Source organism: Anomaloglossus baeobatrachus, chromosome 8, assembly GCF_048569485.1.
Source record: "Anomaloglossus baeobatrachus isolate aAnoBae1 chromosome 8, aAnoBae1.hap1, whole genome shotgun sequence".
Lineage (NCBI taxonomy): Eukaryota > Metazoa > Chordata > Amphibia > Anura > Aromobatidae > Anomaloglossus > Anomaloglossus baeobatrachus.
The window spans coordinates 202,700,309-202,719,256 of record NC_134360.1 but is presented as its reverse complement, the minus strand read 5'-3'; the positions used below and the strand labels follow the sequence as shown (position 1 = coordinate 202,719,256).

Here is an 18,948-nt window from a genome sequence, read left to right as displayed (position 1 = left end):
GCAACAAAGGTGGCAGCCCCAGAGCCTGGGTGCAGAGCACATTAGCACAGCAGATGCCACATGACTACCATCAGCTGGATTGCCATACATTGTATACAGCAGCATCCCCTATTCAGCTTTCATCACTGCCTCCTCCTCCTCAGTGAGGCCCTGGGAGGGGGCAGAGATCTCACATACAGCAGTGTCTGGGAACAGAGCTCCTGCCATAGCCTGGATGTGAAGCCTGGATCAGCAGTGAATGCAGCAGCCAGCATGGTCTCCCTGCAGCCAGGACAGCAATGAGCTCCACACTGAAGCACCCTGACCTGCATGTAGGACCCCAGCCCACAGGTAATGCACTGCTTGCTTGTAGGCCTCCTGTATATCCTGCTTGTCATAATGCATGCACATAGGTATGAATTATATATACTTCTGTATTCTACTCCCTTGTTTTCCTCCCTTTGTTCCCAACACTTGTCATCATGGAGTATTAATCATCCTCCAATGAGTGGGGATATTATTATAGGGGGCTTTTTCCATTTGCAGCTGTATTTAAATTTATGGCTTTGCTTGTAATTCTGCATACTGTTACATAATGCTTCCATTACCTGTGATTACAATAGGCCGAGCCTTTCGCTGCTGGTCCATTTTTATCAGAATCGCTTATTTTTCCAAAATGTTGCACATCTGATTCTTCTTCTTTATAATAGAGGAAAACTAAGATTTTTGTAGATTTCTTAGAAAACGGCGTAACTCATTCACAAATCGAGCCAATGGTGGAAGCGCCAACGTTACCTGTGCACCTAGGCCTGATCATGGAGTGCAACATTGATACATTCACTGCTATATCAAAGACAACATCTGAAACCCTCTTAGGCCCGTTTCATACATCCGGCATTTCGCCAGATATCAGATCCGGCACGCATGCAGTACAGTACATTAATTTACAGTGGAAGCGTAACACCATGCGGACAAATGCGGTTGTGTATGATGCACAAAACCGCATGGTGTCGCGCTTGCACTGTAAATGAATAAAAATAATAAAATAAATCTTTATTTTTATATAGCGCTAACATATTCCGCAGCGCTTTACATACATCAGGAACACTGTCCCCATTGGGGCTCACAATCTAAATCTTGGAGTTTTTGGAGTGTGGGAGAAAACTGGAGCACCCGGAGGAAACGCACGCAAACACGGGGAGAACATACAAACTCCTTGCAGATGGTGTCCTTGGTGGGATTCGAACCCAGGACCTCAGCGCTGCAAGACTGCACTGCTAACCACTGAGCCACCATGCTGCCCATACTGTACTGTACTGCATGCGTGCCGGATCCGGTAAAATGCTGGATGTGTGAAACGGGCCTAAACGTAACCCAGGTGCACACACACACACACCCAGGGGCCAGGATCAATACAAACACCAATATGGCTGTGAAAAGCTCCCCTGCATGCATTAAACATATAGATAATGGAGCCATAAGAATCACCAAAAACTTTCTTTTTAAAAATATTATACATTTTATTTAACATTAATTAAGACAGACAAATACAGACAGTATATTAAAAAGTGCATGGTGCAGGACTCAAGATAATAGCTAAGATGCCAGAGTATTTAAAGTGCATGAAGAGAATAGATTACATTAACTAAGCCATTCGTAAAGGCATTACTAATCAAGCTCCCCCGACAAAGCCTACGCGAAGCGCGCGTAGGGGTTGTCGATGCCAGTAGTCCACTTGGTATATATGGGTGAGTGTATTTGATAACCTTATATCTGTGCTGTACATCCATGGGAATCTTGTTATCCCCGCTTGAGTTAAATAAAATGTAGAATATTTTTAAAAAGAGAGTTTTTAGTGATTCTTATGGCTCCACTTATCTATAGGTTTAATTCGCTGCTATAAGTTGAGTCACAAATGTAATTCCTTATTATATCACATACACATGGTATAATGGGAATTATACAGGAACAATTGGCCAATATGTAAAATCCACTTTCTACATGGTTAATTCTATGTATAATGGGTTATATCTGTTAGAACTTGTACATCCTGGAGTTATTACATTGAATCATTGGCACAGACTCGCTGTCTGTCAAAACATGGCCTCTCGGGTACAGCATTAGGCTAGGTTCATTTAGGTACAGTGTTCACTGCTGAACTCTTCGTAAGGTTTCCTGTTGGAATTCCCAAAAACGAGATTCCGACAGACACTACGACTAAGCCATTCACGTCAGTGAAGCCAACAGAGTCACTGTGGACACGGCCTGGCTTCCATCCTGGCAGGAGTCACCTTTTTAAGACCTACACAAAAATGTGGTCTATAAACAATATGTATGGGAGACCTATGGATTTGTTCCATTTGTGGAGCTGTCTAGGCCATCCACAGCAACAAAAAGTAGACACTTGCACTCTGTAGTGCTAAGATATGTGGAACAATGAATATAGGAATATAGACATGCATTACCGCTATGAAAAGCATGCAAAAATTGAGATACTTAGTGTAATACTATTGTATGAACTGAGGATTTCGATTGCGTTAGGGCAATGACAACCAGAGATGGGTTTTGATGCAAAGAAGTTTTATAATATGCAACCAACAATATATACACAGAGAAGAACATAAACACAGTAGATATCTGCCAGGTTCGGAGCACGGGGGAATTCGCAGGATCGCGCACTGGACTCCCCCAGGGAGGCCATCAGGAGCGAACCCCTGTATAGGAGCTGTCTGGCGATCACCCTAGAAGGCCTAGATGCGCAGCAGCCGGGCAACGAAGGGGCAACAGGTTATCATCCAAATTGTCCATACAGGATGTGGAACGCAGATCCTAGGGTGGATATGGACCGGAAGGGACCGGGCACAAGCGCCTACCGGAGACGGCGGATGGAGTCTGGGACCAGCGAGGGAATAGCTCGATGAGACCAGGTGGAGTCTAGGACCGGTGTCAGGTGATTCACCAGGATCCAAAAGAACAACCAGGAAACAAGAGCAGTGGAGCAGGAGTAGACAGGAAGCAGTATACTCAAGCAACTAGACTAAGCTTAGGGGCGGGCTTTTAAACAGATGAACAGGAAGCAGGGCAACAGAACAGAAAACTCCATGTTAACAAAGGGCAAGATCCTTCAGAAGCAAACTGGAAATCCTGGAACAATGACACTTAGCACACAAAAATGGCCAGTTTTATGTGAGCCCAACAGCCAGCAGCAAGGCGACCTCTTTTTGTTGGGTTCCTATCAAACTAATGCCTCTCTTTGGGTTAAAAAACCTACAATTTATGGGTGGACAGGAACCTGCAAATGGAAAATTAATAGAGCCTGAGGCTGAAGAGCAGGAGTGCTCAATCAATCCTCCAAAGTGAGGAAGACAGTCATTGTCACTGCTCTCCATGCAATATAAGCATACTAATCAGAAAACCCTTTTTCTATTAACTCAGAATAAATTCTCTAATTGTGCATATATTTTAGTGTTCCCCCTTAGACAAACCATGTAAGCGCTAACTGTGGAACCACTTACCTTCTTGGCACCATCTGCCAAATATTTGACGGAAGACCCCAGGCAGCATCGGACTGGCTACCAGAGGAATCTCCAGTAATGCCAGGCCTTGATTCAGTTACCTGCACTGAACTCCAGAGCTCTCACCTGAGCTCCAGAGTGCAGCCGAGACTGTACCGCGAGCGCCTTGTGATTGATTCCCCGGCGATTTCGGTTCAGTTCATGTCAGCTGCAGACAGGCCGAGCTGTTCTCGGTGCTCTCACCTAAACTCCGGATTGCACCCCGGCCTGTCCGCAGTTGTCATGAACTGAACCGCAATCGCCGGGGAATCAATCACTCGGCGCTCGCGGTTTAGTCCTGCAAACTCTGAAATCAGACCAGGCTGCAGGTGAGAGCTCCGGAGTGCAATGCAGGTACCTGAATCCAGGCCTGGCGTTACTGGAGATTCCTCCGGTAGCCAGTCCGACACTGGCCCCAGGGACTGTATAGAGCGGGCTCAGGAGCAGAACCTGCGCCATATGAAGTGTGAGCTGGCTCTAATACACAACCGGCTACTGCTTTGATAAGAAATTATTATTATTATTATTATTTATTATAAATAAAGATTATAAGAGATAACCTAACCCCAAACATTTAACCGTTTATATGCTGCTGTCAGTAGCTTTGGTGGGATACAGGCAGTTAGAATGAATTTAACTGACTGTTCTCGAATCACAAAACATGACCTGACCACCTGGTCTCCTGACCTGGGCTTACTGACTTATATAGGTTTAGGAAACTCGCCAATTATTGTGATCCATTCATGGTCTGTGTTTCATTGATGTGGGAATTCGTCCTTATAGAAAGGATTGGTTTATAATGGCAGGATGAAGTCTAATAAATGCCATATTAGTAGGCCTTTTAAAATGAATCTGTCACTAGGTTTTTGCCACCTAATCTGCAGCATAACATAGGGGCAGAGATCCTGATTCCAGTGATGTGTCACTTACTGAGCTGCTTACTGTGATTTTAATAAAATCACTGATTAATCAGCAGTAGATTATCATGCTATCAGTGCAGTCCGATGTTTCACACTCACCCATAGAATTGTATAGGTGTGCGTGATCTCGAGACTAGTTGCCAAACACGGCATGCATCGATTTTCCTCTTGTGCCGATTCGGCATAAGAAAAAATTGCAGATCTGCTCTGCCTCATTGAATAACATTGGTTCGAGTGCAATGGGTGATTTTTTTGCATTGTACTTGTACGATTCATACGCTCATGTGAGCGAGGCCTTACTCTTCTCCTATGTACCCTGTTTCCCCAAAAATAAGACACTATTTTTTTTTTTGCCCTGAAAAAAGCATTAGGTCTTATTTTCAGGGGGTGTTTTATTCCCGAAGAGACATGGATGGGGGTAAGTTTACCCCCCACAAAAAGCAGACCCCTTCCCAGGATCATCATACTTACCAGCCCTGGGCGTCTGTATGTCTCCCAAATCTCCCTGTGATCTCCCAGCAGCTGTGCTCCCCTGCGTCAGGCCGACGCTCACACATCAGAACAGTCACACATCAGGCAGCATACACTCACACATGGATGCGCGCGCACACACACACACACACACACACACACACACACACACATACAGCTTTCACATCATTCCTCCCTGTGCTTTCCGGTGGGCGCTCCCAGTAGCTGTGCTGCACACCGTCCTCCTCTGCCTCCCGCCAACATTCACAGATCCGATTGCATATATTCACACACACACATCAGTCAGCATATACGCACACATCCGATCGCATACACTCACACACATTCACGATATCGCACATACGCGTGCACACCCTCACAACATCCGGAGATACCACATGCTTCCGGCTATGTGATCCTCCGGCAGGTCCTGGAAGGTCACTGCACTGCACAGTATCGCCACCGAGAAGCAAACGATATCGCTGGATGTGGTGAGTGTGTGGATGCGATCTGATGTGTGTGTGTGTGTGTGTGCGTGATATCTGATGTGTGTGTGCATGTGCGTTCCGCTGAAGGACCTTGATGCGCTCACCTGCTCCGGCGTCTGGTGAGTATGATCGCGGGGGTCTTCTCTCTTCTTTCTTCTTTCTTTAAGGGGTCTCCGCTGTCTATAATGAAGTATCCTGCAGTGTCTTTAACTTTTTTACCGCTGCATGACACTTCATTATTGACCGCGGCTAGGTCTTATTTTCAGGGGATGTCTTATATTTAAGCATCCCTGAAAACTCCTGCTAGGTCTTATTATCGGGGGAGGTCTTATTTTCGGGGAACCACGGTATGTACCTGTGCCACCTTACATAATAGAGATACTCCTAAGATTTTACAATTAATTTTATGATTATGTGTGATGAGGGTCTGCAAACTAAAATCTGCACCAGACAAAATAGATAATTAATTTTTCTTTCTTTTTTTTGTATGTAGAGGTCACTCACTTTTCATTTTAATAAATGAGTCAGGAAAATGTGTCATTGGGAATATTTAAAGGTTTACAAGCCCACAATTAATTATAATGACGCACGAGCACACATGTGCATCCATCGCTGAGGAGGGGAACAGCGAGTACTTGTTCCCAAAATCATAAGAGCACATGTAGTACTCAACCCTATTAATATACAGTATATCATAACTCTATCCCGGAGCAATGACATTGAAGAATATATAAATATTCTCCAAAAGATGTATTAGGACTTAGTTTCAGGGGGTGTCTAATTTTCAGGGAATGTCTTATTTTCAGGGAATGTCTTATTTTCAGGGGGTGTCATATTTTCAGGCGGGTCTTATTTTCAAGGGATGTCTTATTTTCGGGGAGTGTCTTATTTTCAGGGGATTGTCTTATTTTCAGGGGATGTCTTATTTTCAAGGGATTGTCTTATTTTCAGGGGATGTCTTATTTTCAGGGGATGTCTTATTTTCAGGGAGTGTCTTATTTTCAAGGGATTGTCTTATTTTCAGGGGATGTCTTATTTTCAGGGAGTGTCTTATTTTCAAGGGATTGTCTTATTTTCAGGGGATGTCTTATTTTCAAGGGATTGTCTTATTTTCAGGGGGTGTCTTATTTTCAGGGGATGTCTTATTTTCACAGGATGACTTATTTTCAGGGAATGTCTTATTTTCAAAGGATGTCTTATTTTCAGGGGGTGTCTTATTTTCTGGGGGTGCCTTGTTTTCAGGGGGTGTCTTATTTTGACGGGGTGTCTTATTTTCAGGGTATGTTTTATTTTCACAGGATGACTTATTTTCAGGGGGTGTCTTATTTTCAGGGTTTTTTTTATTTTCGAGGGATTGTCTTATTTGCAGGAGGTGTCTTATTTTCAGGGAATGTCTTATTTTCACGGGATGACTTATTTTCAGGGGGTGTCTTATTTTCAAAGGATGTCTTATTTTCAGGGTATGTCTTAGGCCCCTTTCACATTGCGTTTTACCTTCCGCTCACAGGTCCCGTCGGAGCATCCGTCCGAACCACCCCTCCCCCACTCTGCCAAGCGTGTTCCAGACGCATGCGCCCGGCAGGGCCATTCACTGCTATGGAGTGCACTGCGTTAGCGTGTGCTCTGTTTTGTGCCATTTTGTGCACATGTACGTTTCTGCAGACGGACACCCGAACGTAGACCACCTACGTTCGGGTGTCCGTCTGCAGAAACGTATATATGCACAAAATGGCACAAAACAGAGCACACGCTAACGCAGTGCGCTCCATAGCAGTGAATGGCCCTGTCGGGCGCATGCGTCCGGAACACGCTTGGCAGAGTGGGGGAGGGGTGGTTCGGACGGATGCCCCGACGGGACCTGTGGACGTAGAGAAAAACGTGAACGTGAAAGGAGCCTTATTTTCACAGGATGACTTATTTTCAGGGGGTGTCTTATTTTCAGGGGTGTCTTATTTTCAGGGGATGTCTTATATTTCCATGTATAACAATCTCCATTTATTCTTGAAAAACAAAAAAATAAACATTTATTCAAATAAAGCCTTTGCTCTCCTGTCAGGAAACCATTCATCGATCATGTAGTCCAGCTCGGGAAACAAGTGTTGCCGACCTGATCCACACTTGCGCTTTTAGCGTTTCCCTTGTAACCTGTGACTGAGGTTTTCACACTCTTCGCCATTCTCAGACCATTTGAATACCCAGCATCTTCTCTTTGCAGAAAGCAGTAAGCTTTTTGCCCCGAGAGTCCTCCACGATTCCTTTCTTGCACTTGACGGAATAGCTCTATCTTTTTGCTGTCAATATACTAGTATAATATATTTCTTGCTCTTCTGTTTACATACGGTACTGTACCGTAGTACATGGTGGACAGACCCTTCACCACGTTAGGCAGACACAAGCTAAAGAATCGCACTCAAAAGACCCAAAAGAATATGTTGCGTGAGAGACTGGCACTTACCAATCCTTATTGCTTTGAGTCTTGTGGGGTCTTTTGAGTGCTATTCTTTTGGGGGGTGTCCACTTTCTTTTATTGAAGGGTCCTTCTGTCCTGCTACATTCTATTGCCAATTGTTTTTTCATGTATAGCCGCCTGGACACTCAATTTTTTTTATGAACTGTAACTAGGGCCTATTTTTTGGAGTAGGGCTTATAATTCGAGCATCCTCAAAAATTTTGAAAAATCACACTAGGGCTTATTTTCAGAGTTGGTTTTGTTTTCGGGGAAACGGGACATATATATCTCCAGAAGAACAGCGCTACCTAGATGGGTGCAAAACTACCCCAAGGAAACTGATAAAGCTTCTTACTAAAGATATAAAAATCCCAGAAAGGAGGCAGCACATTCAAAACAGTGATAAAGGTAAGGATTCACCAACACCAGCTGTGTTTCAGCTCTCGCTATGGAGCCTTTATAGAAAGAGCTGAAATGTAGTTGGTGTTGGTGAATCCTTACTTTTTCACTATTTTGGATGTGATTTCCTCCTTTATTGGATTTATATACATATATTTTGAGATAAAGCAATCCTAAAATGTATAATCGATGGAGATAGATTGACCTTGATGGACCTATTGACACAAGCAGATTTTTGCAATCATCGCCGATTGTCATGGTGGTGTCAGGATCTGTGGATACTAAAGATGCCTGCACTCTAACTTTATTTATTGTTTATTATCAAAGCAGGGAGACTCAGGTGTCAACCCAAAGACTTGTAGTTCATAGGCAGGATAGCAAGAGTTAATCTCTGCTGTGCTATTTGTAAAGGGTGCTTTACACGCTGCGACATCGCTAGCGATAGCACCCGCCCTTGTCGTTCGTGTGACATTTGGTGATCTCTGCCGTAGCGAACATTATCGCTACAGCAGCGTCACATGCACATACTTGTTCTGCGACGTTGCTGTTGATGCCGAACAATCCCTCCTTCGAGAGGAGGTGCGTTCGGCGCCACAACGACGTCACAAAACTGCCGTCCAATAGAAGAGAAGGGGGCGGAGATGAGTGGACGGAACATGCCGCCCACCTCCTTCCTTCCTCATTGCCGGTGGACACAGGTAAGGAGATACTCCTGGATAAAGTGCTATACAGCGCGAAACGTGCGTCGGAGAGGGTGAGGGACATCATTCACATTTATGTAAGATTTTGTAGGTATACTGATCGCTACTTTGTTACTATTGACTTAGCTGAGTCTTGTATTTTTACAACACTTTTGTGTTATATTATATATATATCTATAGCTGCAGGAATATTGGTATATCTTCTTTGCTATGATTATTGTTATGTGAAATTATGGTGTTCCCAAACATGACTTTGTGAGTTACATATTTTTGACCCTTTTAATGGGGTTTGTTTTTTCCTGAAGACATCTTTGTCTATGTTCTTATTTTTTATCAATTAATTAATAAAAGTTATTTTTATCAAACTTCTTCTCCTTTCATTGTCGGTGATTCATAGGTGTGACATGCTGCAATGTCGCTAATGATGCCGCATGTGCGTCACAAACACCGTGACCCCAACGATAGATCGTTAGCGATGTCGCAGCGTGTAAATGGCCCTTTAGTCTCCTTTGATCATATGCTGTGGGAGAGCCAGTCATATTTGCTCCCCTCCTGTATATGCTGGCTGTACAATTGCCAGCCATAGTTTATACTGGTCTTGAGAGGTGGTTTGAGCCAGTCTTACTGGCGGTTATTGTGCATTATTGCTGTGAGTAGTTGTGGTGTTAACCCAGGTTGTCCTTTTGTTGCTGCCTTACTTCTCTTGCTTTTCTCCTTAGTTTCTTACTGTTTGTTTCTGTGAATTTGCAGTGTGTCTGAGTTTTGCTTTTTTCCCTATCTACATATGTGTTTCCATCATGCTCCTGCTACTTCCTTGCCTGGAATGGGGGTGAGGGGGAACAGATTATCTCTGGTCAAGAGAATAGCCAGGCATGAGACTCGGGCATCGCCACCATTAGGGGTAATCCGAGGGTTAGGGATAGCTTAGTGTGAGGGACACTATAGAAGCCCCCTGTCCCTCGCTAACCTGCAGTCACATTGTGACACCTATATCTTTTTTCAACCTACATAACTATATATAACTATGAAAAATAAAGAGCTCCCTGGACATATCCTACTGTAAAAATAAAAAACGCTACCGCCTTACAGTCTTGTTTCCCAAAGACAGGTTACAAAATTATAACGCAGCACCCATTTTGTGCTGTAATTATTTATTTTGTATTGTACGAGGCCAGAAACAGTCTAGTTGGATTGAGGCCGGGAGTGTGCATATCATATACTTGTTGTCACGTGACCTCTGTTCCCGGCTCTGACACCGAAGAATCCTCGCACTACGTGCAATGTGAGAATTCACAAGTCTGCAATCACATAGTGACAAAGTGACCAGACAACCCTTTTAAGGCCTTTCTCTACTAATTCATTCTCTGAGTACGGTATGTTCAGCCCAGTGCGAGCCTCTTGCAGTCTTTGAATGGCAAAGACCCGAACTACCCAACCAGTGACTTCCAATGAGGTTTGGGTCCAGAAAAGAACTTTATCTAAAGTGTAACTGAACCCGAAATTCAACGGGTCCACTTATCTCTACTGAATTAATTACATTACAGATTTTAGAATTAAGCCGGCGTCACACGCGCCGATATGTCGTGCGATCGCACCCACCCCCATCGATTGTGCATCACGGGCTATTTCTTGCCCGTGTCGCACAAAGTCATTAACCCCCGTCACACGTACTTACCTGCTGAGCGACCTCGCTGTGGGCGGCGAACATCCTCTTCCTGAAGGGGGAGGGACTTCGGCGTCACCGCGACATCACACAGCGGCCGACCAATAGAAGCGGAGAGGCGGAGATGAGCGGGATGTAACATCCCGCCCACCTCCTTCCTTCTGCATAGCCGGCAGCCGCAGGTAAGCTGCATTTCGTTGGTCCCGGGGTGTCACACGGAGCGACGTGTGCTGCCTCGGGAACAATGAACAACCGGCGTGCAGAGGGAGGAACGATTTTATGAAAATGAGCGACGTGTCAACGAGCAACGATAAGGTGAGTATTTTTGCTCGTTAACAGTCGCTCGTAGCTGTCACACGCTACGATACCGGATGTGCGTCACTAACGACGTGACCCCGACGACATATCGCAGCGTGTGACGCCGGCTTTAGCAAGGAAGATCTGCAAAACAGAGTCTTTCTCCCCCACAGAATTTATGTGACACTTAGAATATCTATTTTCTAGCAAAACAAGTTTAACAAGATTTCCACATTTAAATAACAATGTTTGTGCTGATAATCCTCGCTGGTCAGTAGTGTGTGACCTCTGGTCCACATAAATGCAGAAAGTGGTAAAAGTTCACGTCATTTCCCTGCTGGAGATCTAGCCTTTGCCTGTAATGCCTCACTGACAAATACAGTTCTCCATTAGGGCAACTGTATTTAAACTTTGCCCTTGTCACTTGTTTCCAGAAACAAAGAAAACCTGTAGAGCGAGTTGAATATTGCATTTCTGTAGTCTGGATTGTGATACGACAGGTTCCATGTTCTGCAGCAAATATGCACCGGCTTCTTCTCAGGTTCTGTGAAATATGTTTCTTGGCTTACTAGAGTTTCTTGCACTATGACAGTGCAAAGTCATAAAATCAGTCTGTCGACTTCCAGGATTCCCACTAAGGACGTGACGCAATATGATATAACTTCTACGCACCCATCTCTCAGATGTTACTAGGACTTGGTCAACTCAATGCACATGGAGTTTTGCACAAACTTCCCCGACTGTCGCGGAGGCACTGGACTCTGTTCAGATTGCAGATTCTGACACTCTGCCTGATGGTTTCTCTGGTGTCTGGGATAGTGTTGAGCGGACCCGGATCCGCAAAATCCGGATCCGCACGGTTTGAGAGCCCGATCTGAGTCCGACCAGTACTCGGGATTCGGGGTGCACGATCCGGATCCAGTTGTTGTTGTGTGTGTTTTTTTGTTTTCTCTCTCTGTCTCTCTCTCCCCCTCTCCCTCTCCCTCTCTCTTTCTCTCTCTCTCTCCCCCTCCCCCTCTCTTTCTCTCTCTCCCCCTCCCTCTCTCTCTCTCGCTCTCTCTCTCCCCCTCCCTCTCTCTCTCTCGCTCTCTCTCTCCCTGGATCCGGCTCCCCATTTATTTACATGGACGCGGATTCCGGATCAGATCCGGACTTCTACGGCAACCCGATCCGGATCCGCCGGACCAATTGTAACCAATCCACTCAACTCTAGTCTGGGATCAACACAGGCAGATTCGGGCATCGACCAGCTGTGTGCTGATTCTTAGGTTAGCAAGAGTCAATCTATACTAGTATGCTTGCTCCTTTAAAGGGAACCTGTCACCGTTTTTTCGGCCTATAAGCTGCAGCCACCACCACCGGGCTCTTATATACATCATTCTAACATGCTGTATATAAGAGCCCAGGCCGGGGGTATAACATAAAAAACACTTTATAATACTTACCTACCGGTCACGCGGTGGGCCTTATGGGTGTCTCCGTTGTCCGGTCCCGGCGCCACCTCTTTCGTCCATCTTTCTTCTCCTTCTCTAGCCGCTGTGCATGACGGGTCCGACGTCATCCACACTCGCCGGCATTCAGGTCCTGAGCAGGCGCACGTTTATCTACTCTGAGCAGGGCAGATCAAAGTATTGTAGTACGCTTGTGCAGGACCGGCGAGTGTGTATGATGTAGCCGTGTCATGCACACAGGCTTCAGAAAGAGGATGAAGATGACCGATAGAGGCAGCGCCGGCACCAGACAACGGAGACGCCCTGGCCTGGGCTCTTATATACAGCACTTTAGAATGCTGTATATAAGATCCCGGTGGTGGTGGCCGCAGCTTATAGGCCAAAAAAGTGGTGACAGGTTCTCTTTAATCACATGTTGTGGGGAGACCTATCACATTTGATCCCCTCCTATTTATACTGTTGGAATCTTTCTACCCATGCTAGCCAAAGTTTATTCTGTGTTGGTCTGTGAGGTGTGGTGTACGAGACTTTCTCTGGTGAAAGTTGTGCTTAGTTGTTGCCTTTTGCTTGATGCCATTGTGGATTTTACCCCTGTTTTGTACTTCCTTCCTGCTCTTGTATTCCTCCTGAATCTCTTATTGTCTTATACTGTTTGTCTTTAACTGTGCTTTCAACATACTTCTGTCCCATCCCTCCCAGGGAGCAGGGAGAGGAGGAATTAGATCAGGGCTGATCACAAGCAGGGTCAGGAAGGAGACTGTGTCCTCTCCACCATTAGGAGTATCCCTGAAGTTATGGATAGCATAGGGTCCCCTAGCTTGAGGGACAGCTTAAGGGCCCTGGTTTTCAAGTATCCCAAACTCATCGTGACACTCAAATTGTGGTCAAAAGTTATAATTAAAGTCCCCCTAGCCCTGACCTTATATTGGTATTGTTATAATTATTGTCAGGAAAGTCCAGATATTTCATAAACTTTGCAGTTTTATCAGTAGATATTTAATGTTTATAAAACTAAAAGTTCTTGGGAACTTCTAGGGAAGCGATTAAGAATTGTGATGCACTATGCTGTATTATCAAAGCTCCGATGCTCTTGGGAACATTTTTGACAATAAGTATTATTTCCATATTGCGCATAGAGACAACTGGAATACATAGCTTTTATAAGGTTTTCTTAGACAACTATGTTATACCCACAAAATATCAGTGGGCACCGAGGCCAAACAGAATCTGCGAACATACATTAGGTCTTAAGCTGGTGTCACACATAACGACGACGACAACGACGTCGCTGCAACGTCACCATATTCTGTGACGTTGCAGCGACCTCAACAGCGACGTCGCTATGTGTGACACATAACAACGATCAGACCCCTGCTGCGAAATCGCTGCTCGCTCCTGAATGCTCCAGGTCATTTTTTGAACGCTGCTATCCCGCTGCGCCATGCTGATAAGCTGATAATCCTTTTGTTTGACACCGCAGCAGGGACGCTACGCTACGTCTGAAACCACACAACGACCGTCGACGTCGCTATGATCGCTACTCCGTCGCTGCTTTTTATAACATGTTTGACAGCTTACTAACGATCATCTATGGTCGCTGCTACGTCACAGAATATGGTGACGTTGCAGCGACGTCGTTGTCGTCGTCGTTATGTGTGACCCCAGCTTAAGGGGTACTTTTTATCCAAAGAGAGGTCTCAAATGTGGGGTCCCCAGTTATATCCCATTAGTGACATTTCCTGTAGAATCTGCCTGAATTGCAATTGATGCCAAGGTTTTTAAACCCAAAATAAAGTTGTTTTGCTGCTTGTTACAAGATTTATCAAGATGAAGGTCCTGATTTATCATTATTTATTTATTTATTTATTTTAATTTATTTATGTTTTTCTCTTTTTGTCTTGTGATATTCATTGCCATTTTTTGCCAAAATTCCTTATTGCATGTGGCTTCAAGAATTTTGGGCAAAATTACAGATTTCTTTTTGCACCTTTTTAAAAGCAAAAAGTTGCATGAATCTTTTAAAATGTTGCACGTTTTTCAACTGTTCAAAACTGAAATTAGACGACATTATAATGGAGTATATTTTTCCAAAAAAACACACTCGTAATGCCCCTCCCCCCCCAAAAAAAAATAAAAGACAAAACTAAACTAAAGTATCTCAGATTAAGAGTAAACTATAAAGTAACCTTTATGTTTTCACCTTATTCATTATTAGAACCATCTGTAGTACAGAAAACAAGTGCAAAAGAAATGATGAATCGGGAACAAGGCATCTTGGTTTGAAAGTACGCTCTGGAATATGGATGTTTTCCAATGTGGCCACCAGTTAATGCTTCATTTACAGCTCGGGACATCATATTTGTGGCCATAATGCAGTTAAAAAGTGTTTTAGCCAAGGTTTGATACCAGGAAAGCGGTGAAAGACAGGCAGTAATACTGAGGGGATTGGCGCTCTATAGTAAATTTCAAAGCAACTCAACGCAACCTAAGGCCTCAATCTCACTTTAGTATTTTTGCATCAGTATTTGTATAAAACAAAAGAAAAGATTCAAGCTCATCACATTGGACATAATTCATAGAATCATAGAATGGAAGAGTTGGAATGGGCTTCAAGGGCTATCAGGACTAACCCCCTGCGAGTGCAGGTTTTCCTAAATCATCCCAGCTATATATTTATCCAGTTTCTGCTTGAAGATTTCCATTGCTAGAGAGATCACCACCTCCCGTGGTAGCCTGTTCCACTCTCTGACTGCCCTCACTACCTCCTGTGGTCGCCTGTTCCACTCCCTGACTGCCCTTACTAACTCCCGTGGTTACCTGTTCCACTCCCTGACTGCTCTCACTGTTAGAAAGTTTTTCCTAATGTCTAATCTGAATCTCCTTCCTTTAAGTTTCATCCCATTGCTTCTTGTATTTCCTTGTGCTAATGAGAATAGGGTGGTTCCCTCTGCACTGTGACTACCTTTCCTTTCTTCCATTTGGAGCACAGATGTGCTCTCCCTCAGCGTGTAGAAATGACGAAAAACTTGGAATCTGGCACTACAAACTTCAAATTTCTTTATTCTTTAAAATATTGTACCAACGGAATACACCAAATTCTCTGTGAGCCCAGACATGTTATTTGGTGTATGCTGTTTATACCACATTTTAAAAAATAAAGAAATCCGCATTCCAAGTTTTTCTTCACCAGAATTTGTATGCCAAAGCCTGGAGTGAAACTTCCAGAGAAAAAACAATAACACTAGTATACAGTGATCTTGCTGCCAACAATGTCTGAACGGTTTTATATTATGTTTATGGTGCTGATTAAGAAAATGACTTCATTTTTTCCAAATTGGCTCTAATTTCTCAGATATTTAATAGTTAATCAATTAACATACATGATTCAAAAACATTCAGAATTGCAAAAATATTATTTTTGTTACAACTAGTAAGTAAACAATCTAAAATCATGCAAAAAAAGAAATTAAAAAAATGTCTAACAGTGACAGGGAAACGTTATGTATGATTTAATTAATATAATATTAATTAGTAAATGAAAAAGCATAAAAAAAATACTGTTTGTGATTTCCTTTCATGTGTGTCATTAGGACAATCAGGTTGGAGACTCCAACAGTCTGCCATCATGTGTGTGAGTCTTGTCTGCCGCCATGTGTGTGTGTCCTGTCTGCCGCCATGTGTGTGTGTCCTGTCTGCTGTCGCGTGTGTGCGTCCTGTCTGCAATCATGTGTGTGTGTTCTGTCTGCCATCGTGTGTGTCCTGTCTGCCGCCATGTGTGGTGTCCTGTCTACTGTTGCGTGTGTGTCCTGTCTGCCGTCGTGTGTGTCCTGTCTGCCGTCGTGTGTGTGTCCTGTCTGCCGTCGTGTGTGTGTCCTGTCTGCCGTCGTGTGTGTGTCCTGTCTGCCGTCGTGTGTGTGTCCTGTCTACCGTCGTGTGTGTGTCCTGTCTGCCGTTGTGTGTGTCCTGTCTGCCGTCATGTGTGTGTGTCCTGTCTGTCGTCGTATGTGTGTCCTGTCTGTCGTCGTGTGTGTGTCCTGTCTGCCGTCGTGTGTGTGTCCTGTCTGCTGTCGTGTGTGTGTGTCCTGTCTGCCGTCGTGTGTATGTGTCCGGTCTGCCATCATGTGTGTGTCCTGTCTGTCGTCGTGTGTGTGCCCTGTCTGTCGTCATGTGTGTGTCCGGTTTGTTGTCGTGTGTGTGTCCTGTCTGCCATAGTGTGTGTGTGTCCTGTCTGCCATCATGTGTGTGTGCATCCCGTCTGCCATCATGTGTGTATATCATATCTGCCGTCGTGTGTGCGCGTCCCATCTATTTTGATATCTCTCCTCCATCAACTTTATATCCTGGTAAAGCCTTCCGCCTTGTTCCTCGCTGAAGTCTCCAAGGTTATCTGAAAATCTGAAAAAATGCCTATGGAGATATTAACTCCCAAATTTCTGAAGTTAGAGAACATCTGTTGCCCCAATTCGTCATAATTGTCTGCTCTGTGATAACCCAAGTAGTTCTTCACAACAGACACAAAACTCTTCCAGGCCGAAGCCTCAGCGTCATTCATGCATGTGGTAAAATTGGTATCATTTATGAATATGAAGACCATCAATGATTTCAGCCTTTTAGTTTTTCCATGCTCAGTCCAGGGAATGATCTACAAATATACTTGAACCCGATTTGTCCAAATTACTTCATTAATCCTAGCTTAATATGAAGCGGTGGGGGAATTACTTTGTTCTTGCCCACCAGCGGCTTGTTGATGATATTTGCAGAGCCAACAATCATTTATTTCCTTGTAGGCCATGATAATTTTGTCCAATGTTCATGCTTTGCCCTGCTATCCCAGAGGCACATGAGTATTTTGTTTTTCCAGACTGCTGCCCAAGCAAGAAGTTCACCATCTTCAGATCAACACAAATCAACCACTTATGTTCATGATAACTGATTTTCTTTAATATGATTTTTACATTTTCATATTTTTCTTTAAGTTTTGTTGCGTTAGAAATGGAAATAGCGATTACCATTTCAAGCTTCTAATGGAGTCATCTATAAAAAAGCCACCAGTCTTCTGGTCGAAATTCCATTAGTCCTATTTGAAGTACAATTCTTGGGATATCATTGCAGTATACAAGATCATCCTCTTGGTTGAAATATGGGAGAAGCCTCTCTTCTCTTGTCCAATAGGCTGTAATTTTAACTTCCGTCTTCGTAAGATTGTGTTCATTAAGTCTGGACATTAAAAGTTCACATGGACAGATTTAAGGGCGGCTTTGCACGTTGCAACATCGCACGTGCGATGTTGGTGGGGTCAAATCGAAAGTGACGCACATCCGGCGTCACTTTCGACATCGTACTGTGTAAATGCTAGATGATACGATGAACGAGCGCAAAAACGACGTTATCGTATCATCGTTGCATTCACCGACATTTCCATAATGCCGGTGCAGCGACAGGTACGATGTTGTTCCTCGTTCCTGCGGCAGCACACATAGCTGTGTATGAAGCCGCAGGAGCGAGGAATAGCTCCTACCTGCGTCCACCGGCTATATGGAAGGAAGGATGTGGGCGGGATGTTTACATCCTGCTCATCTCCGCCCCTCCGCCGCTATTGGCCGCCTGCCGTGTGACGTCGCTATGACGCCACACGACCCGCCCCCTTAGGAAGGAGGCGGGTCGCCGGCCAGAGCGACGGTCGCAGGGCAGGTGAGTGCATGTGAAGCTGGCGTAGCGATAATGTTCGCTACGCCAGCTATCACAAGATATCGTACCTGCGACGGGGGCGGGGACTATCGCGTGCGACATCGCAGCATCGGCTTGCGATGTCGCAACGCGCAAAGCCCGCCTAAGTCTTGAATCAGGTCACAAACTTGTTTTTGGCTTAATGGTTGAGGTCTCAAAGAGCTTCGGTGATATTCCCTTCCACTGCTACTCCCTGCCTTATCCTCCAATCCTGGCCGCTCTTCAGAGTCTGACCATGGATGGTCTGGTATCTGATAAACACTGGTATGGGAACATCATTGTCATGTGGAATAGGTCGTCTTGCTGATTTCAAATCAGGTGAATCCCACCGAGCTTTCTTATACCCATTAAAGTCATTCATCTTTATAGCACAAAAATAACATTTGCCATGGTGGTTTTTTGGTTCTCTCCATACCGTTGGCACCGCAAAGTTTAGACTTTGTCTTTCATCATTTGTTCACTGTCGTAGGCGCTCTACATATGTTTTGAAATTCAATTTGTGGAGCCCAAGACTTAAGGGGCTTTACACGTTACGATATCGTTAATGTTTTATCGTCGGGGGTCACGTTGTTAGTGACGCACATCCGGCGTCATTAACGATATCGCAGCGTGCGACACGTACCTGCGACCTTAAGCGACCTCAAAAATGGTGAAAATCGTTCACCATGGAGAGGTCGTCCCAAACTCAAAAATCGGTAAGGGTTGTTTTTCGTTGTGGTTCGTCGCTCCTGCGGCAGCACACATCGCTATGTGTGACACCGCAGGAGCGAGGAACGTCTCCTTTCCTGCCGCCGGCCACAATGCGGAAGGAAGAGGTGGGAGGGATGTTTACATCACGCTCAGCTCCGC

General features: G+C 44.6%; 1 protein-coding gene across 1 annotated transcript in view; it reads left to right on the top strand.

The window, feature by feature from the left end:
• TLCD4 (TLC domain containing 4) overlaps positions 1-18,948 on the top strand; it is a 101,325-nt gene continuing 82,377 nt past the window's right edge. Inside the window, exon 1 of the mRNA XM_075321049.1 lies at positions 1-330. The gene's annotated coding sequence lies outside the window, so the exon portion shown is untranslated. The remainder of the gene's footprint in view (positions 331-18,948) is intronic.